Source organism: Scomber japonicus, chromosome 10 (genome assembly GCF_027409825.1).
Source record: "Scomber japonicus isolate fScoJap1 chromosome 10, fScoJap1.pri, whole genome shotgun sequence".
NCBI classification, from domain to species: domain Eukaryota; kingdom Metazoa; phylum Chordata; class Actinopteri; order Scombriformes; family Scombridae; genus Scomber; species Scomber japonicus.
The window spans coordinates 5,897,215-5,903,331 of NC_070587.1; positions in this window are offsets into that span (position 1 = coordinate 5,897,215).

Genomic DNA, 6,117 nt, shown 5'->3' on the forward strand with positions numbered 1-6,117 from the left:
TTCGGAGTCTCCAAAAAGGACCTCAGGAAAACGCATGGACATACCTGTTGAAAAATAATTCTGAAAAATTCATCTTTTGGTCTTTTGACTCCAAATTTGGACTGCATGAAGCCAAGACATGTGGCTGTGGCCTCATTGTGTCTATATCCTGCTGAGAGGTCCCTGAATGTCTGTACACATGTCATTGTAAAGGCAAACCTATGGGCGAGTAAACAACCCCATCATTGTAACCTCTGCCACTCTTTGTCAGTAAGTCACAGAATCACACAGACACTTTTACAAGAATCCTGAGAGTGTTTCCTTTCCAATGATACCAGACACATATCTGAGTCTCAAACTATGTGGGATCTGTGCTGCTCACAACTTGGGCATGTTGTTTAGGCTAACAACATAAAAAATAGGGGCGTGTATTAAGAGGTTAAATGATCATATCGGAGAAAACTGTGGAGAAATATTTTCTTTAAAACCCTCAGTCCTTGCAGTCACTAAGAACAAATGCTGGGTTACAAAGCTCAAAAAATTCAAATGAATCTCTGACCATCATTTACACTTTTTTCCATATTATTTTTTACAAGATTACTGCACTCAAATCACAATACTAAGTGTAAAAAGGAAAACAAAAAACATGAACTCAGTGAAAAGTATTTGTACTCAGGCCAAGCGTCAAGTACAATTGCAGATAACAATTATTTTCATTATAGATTGATCTGTTGATTATTTTCTCGGTTAATCTCGGAAAATGGTGAAAACTCACTATCACTATTTCCCAAAGGCCAAGGTGACATCATCAAATGTTTTCTTTTGTCCTGACCAGCAGTCCACAATCCAAATACATTCGGTATACAGAAGACTAAATAAACACAGGAAGAAGAAAAAAAAAGATTCCAAAGGATTAATCAATTAACAAAGTAGTTGGTGATTCATTCAAAAGTTGACAAAGCAATTCTTTAATGGACTAATTGTTGCGGCTCTACTTTTAAGTCAAATGTTTGACCAAAGGGAGTTCCAGTGATTTTAATGACAGCTAGAGCACACCTGTGTGTTGTTGTGCAAGTGCACATGGGAAATGTAGTTCATAGCTGTAGTCCCCTGGATCTACATAGGAACATAGGAAACTCCACAGGGCCGTCTATTTTCAAAATTCAACAGCTATAATATAGAAAAATAAATGAATAAAAGTAGGGCTGTAACTAATTCCTAATCCCCCCCCAGTATTATTTCCTCCCATTTGAGAAAGTTTTTTTTTTTTTTTTTTTTTTTGCATTTCTGCTTAAAAAATAACTAAACGATTATTTTTTTTAAAGTTTTTTTTAGATTGAATTACTTTTATGACGATAAACTAATCAATCAATCGTCTAGTCGTTGCAACTCTACATGTCTCAAGTGAGACAAGGATAACAACATTTTACAGTTTAAGCTTAAATTCAGTCTTCACTAAGCAAAGAATATCAAAGTTTATTTAGGAAATGAACAAAGCTGGTCTGTTGTAATCTGAAAGAAAAATACTCATTCAAACTACAGTAGCGCCTTCAACAGATACACAGTATTTGTGAGTCAATGTATGTGCAGTGTCAGTCCATACACCCACATCCAGCACACACATGCCTCCTTGTTCACCTTGTGGCGGGCTGTTCTCGTGGTGTTGACAGGGAAGACAAGGGCTCCCATTGACAGGGTCGGCCTCCTCCCCATAGGACCAGATGTTCAGAGTTAGCGGGCAGTTTGAAAATGACACACTCATTCTTGCGCCATTTTGGATTTCCCACTTTGCTCCTGATGGATTGGGTTGAGAAGAAGGGGAAGGGGAAGAGGGAATTCATTAAGTGTGCTCAATTTGTGCTAGACGAAGAATAGTTGATAAATGGTATTTTAAAAAAACATTGAACTTCACTCCATGATAATCCACCATCAGCTGGCCTGGCTTGTCTCAGTGTCCTCCTCTTGAGATTTATACAAGAGAAACACTACTTCTCAACGTGAAATCAAGCCATGTGTAGGCAAAATATGCAAGGATCTGGATGGACCATCACAGCCATTCTGCATCACGTCAAATGTAAACACTAAAGAATGATTACAGGTTGTATTAATGTCCCAAGATGTCATCTTGAAATAAGACAAGAAACAGAGGTGTTTCATTCTCATGCAGAACAGGACAAGGTCACAGGGAGACAGAGAGCAGCTGTAAACAATCTTCTGCCACAGACTGATGGGTTTCAGATGATTATGAGTAAGAGGAGTTATGTCCTCTGCCTGCACAGAACTTGAGTAATATTACCTTCTGGTGGGATTTTTTCAAGTCATTTATAAAACTGCCGAGGTCAAATAGAAAACAAAGCAACAAGGCTGACAAACTTTCAATTAAATTCCTTTAAATTATTTAATTATTTATTATTTAATAATAAAATAAAATAATCCAAATAATTAATTTTGTTTTTCCAAGTGGCCACTCATAGTATTGCAGCAAAAAAAATCCCCCATGTGGCTTTCCCCCATAGATCACCACTGTAAATGAGACATCTTAAACACTGTTGACAGGACACCTTGAGCTGCAAACAAGGTCTAATATGATTCTTTCTACTATACATTTTTGATTCATGGAGGTTTTATATTTGTAAGCTTTCTTCACGCCAAGAAAAGTGATACAAAAATCTGTGATGTCATCACAATGTCTGGGTTGAGGGGAAACTTGCTGGCGGGGCTAACAGGAGAAACACTACTGTACGTATTCAGTGGGCCGCATAACGTGAGTCAAACCTGGAAGCTAGAAACTTTTTTTGGTGTATGTGCCAGTCAAGCAACTCCTATGGGACTGAATGGGGCCGTTTTTGGTCCAGTATCCAGCTCATATAAATCATACATATGCACACATCATATGTTGTTTTACATTAAATAAACCTAATTGGACTTATATATTAGAATACAAGAAATTTGATTTGATTTGATTTTTTTTTTATTAAATTGTTAAATATGTGCATAATATAGCCAGGGATGTGAAAACATATGATTTAAAATACTTGTTTCCGCTTTCATCTCCACTTTAAGTATGGAGCTGGAGTAAGTTGAAAGTTAGCTTAGCATATAGGGGATAACAGCTAGCTGGCTCTCTCTAAAATTCAAAAAATACACTCACCCACACTTTTTAAGATCACTAATTAAATGTATCTTGCTTGTTTAAGTTATACAAAGACATTTGTCGGAAAATGAAGGTTTTGGTTTGAAGTGGAATTATGTTAGCAGTTTATCTAGCTATCTTTATCTTGCCCTGTGGTTCCATTTTTGTACTGAACACACAGACATTCATCATTCGTCTAAGACAGTGAATAAGCATATTTCCCAAAAATGCTGAACTACTACTTTAATTAAGGTCAAATTAGGTCAAACTTTGCAATTGCAGTTAAAGTTATTGTTGAGGTCAGCGAGATGCTATTCACCCCAACATTTGAGACATTGAGGCTGTGTGTTGAAAGAAACAGTTGGTTCAACACTTTGGTTAGTGTCCTGCGTAGTTTTGTGCTCAAACTGCTGTAGGGCACACCATGTGTACATGCCACAAAGTTCAGCTGGCACCAGTTTTACAGCCACATCTGAAGTCACTGTCTGTTACTGAATTAGGCTGTTTCTCTTTAATGTGGGAGGAATATGAGGATTTGTGGTTTTGTTACCTTGTTTGTTTTATTGCCTCAAATGTAGGTATCATGTTAAAAGAACATGAGTGGTATAATATGGAGCATGCCTTATGTCAGAGTCATATTAGTTTAATGAACTGCAAAGTTAATGAAAGCAATAATAAAACCGGAATATCTTGACACTTCAGACGATTTACATGCTTTTGTGGTCGCTGTAACTCTGTTGACTGTGTGCTTGATGATATCGTAACTGCGTTTGTCATGTTCAGATCTTCTGTTTTATCATTTTAACAGCAGTCAAAAATGTTGAGAGCCAACACTTAAGAAATAGTTGTGCAAAATAAGTAAGGAAGACTTTTAACAGATGTTTCCGTCTCTGTTGCTCAGCTGCTCATATGGAGACCGTACGCAGAATCTGTTTTGAAGCCGTTTTTGTGGCCATGACAGCCTGCCAACAAAAATGAACTTAGTTTCAAATCTCTGTAGGTGCAAATAATATGCTGCTAATCTCATCATCTCTTTTTTATATGAGTCTTAGAGGCATTACCTGGAATCAAATTTTGCACATAGTCTTCAAAAATGATATAGTACTCTGGATATTAATTTTTCTCCAGTTGAATTCACACAGGAACAGTTTCTTTGGCCTTTAATGGAAGTGAGGGATGGTAATGTTAGTCAGGTACATTTTCATTGTACCCACATGATAAAAAAACAATAACAACAACCAAATATGTCTTTAGGAGCCCAATCAGGCCAAGATTGTAACATGTAAAGAAGAAATATCAAAATGAAATGCCTAGCTCTATCACAGTCACAAAAACCAAAAATCTCCCAATCATTACTATGTTATTTTTCAAATGCAGCACTTTCACAACAAGGTATGTAATCTTTATTGTAGGCCTTGACAGCCTGTGAGTACTTTTTGCCTTTCTTACTTTTATTAACTGGAACGAGTATACACTGACTAGACCAGGCCAGACATTATCATCAGCCAGCAGAGACACATGCTCGGAGGTGGAACTGCAACCAGACAATAATCACTCAACTGCATAAAATCTTTGAGGCATTGATCATCTGATCTCATGTGACCTTGCTTTAGGAAGTTGTGGGAACATGTAACTAGTCACATTTTGTTTTTGCATAAACTTCGGGGCCTTTAAGTGCTGTGTGTGTTTTGCTCAAGTGTCTGTCATGAAAGGCCATAAAGTGCTAGCATGTTGGACACAGCTGGAGACACACATTCACACGCTCCCACAGACATAAACACAAAGTAATATACAACGCAGATGCAGCTGTGCACTTTAGATAATTTTTTTTCCAATACATTTTTAACAGTTCAATACACAGCTACTTGTAAAATATACACACACAAAGCTGCGACAATACTGCTGCATACACACATCTGGAAATGTGCAACCTTGCTTATCCTTTGTCATCCATGTCCAGCTGGATAAATCCGGCTCTCCTCCATTGAAAGTGAATACGTAATGCTCTCTAAGGTAATTTAGTAAGAACATTGTTGATGTCTTACGTAGTCTTTAATGAACAATTGTTTGTTTGAGACACACACAAATCCAGGATGGACCTCCTTAAGGCCAGCTGGTTGTAGTTTATAGGGACAAAGCATCTGTGGAACTTTGACCCTGGAGATCTCAGCCCAGCTTGACACGGAGAAGGAAGAGGGGGTGTAACAATCCAGTGGAGAAACCCAAATGTGACAAGCTCTCAAAAGGGTGGGAAAGGTTACTCTGAACTGGATTATTTGTTTGAGTGAGTCATCACAAGAGTTCTGCTTTTAGTAACTAGTGGTTCACTGAAACTGATCTGCAACATGTGACGCACCAGTTCAGTACTTTGATTTGTCTGCAAATTTAACTCCCAGCCTTTAATAGGAGAAACTTCTGTGCTTTATCTTTCTGGTATAATGTAGACACGTGTAGGTGTTTATCAAGGACTAAAAAGCTGATTCTACAGTATTACAGTATACAGTGACTGTTCATGCAACATTTGCACATGTCATTATCACTGAAATAATCCAATGTGTCTGTCTTACTTATGAGATTTCCATGTGTTTATTTTGGCAGCCATAACATGATTTCTAACGGAATTAATGGCCTACACAAGAGGGTGTTTGAATTTGAAGGCCTGAGGTGAGGTGGGGGATCAGCAGAGCGGCCCAGTGTCCTGCAGTGCTGTCAGAATCAGCAGGAGGCTTCCTGTTTGAGCATGTCTACTTTGGTCTGGTCCAAAACCCCACTCACCGCATGATGGAGACGGTATAGATGCACAGAGAGCTGATTATTCTATATTCTGTTCATTCATTATGCAGGTTTCACCCCCAAAGGCCTGAGACCTCATCATGAAGAGGCACATACAGATGACTGGCACAGAAGTACAATATTTTCTGTAGACTGTATTGTCCACATCTGCTAGAGAAATATGTGGAAGACAACAAAGAAAAACATTCATCACAAAAAGCCAACACTGAAAA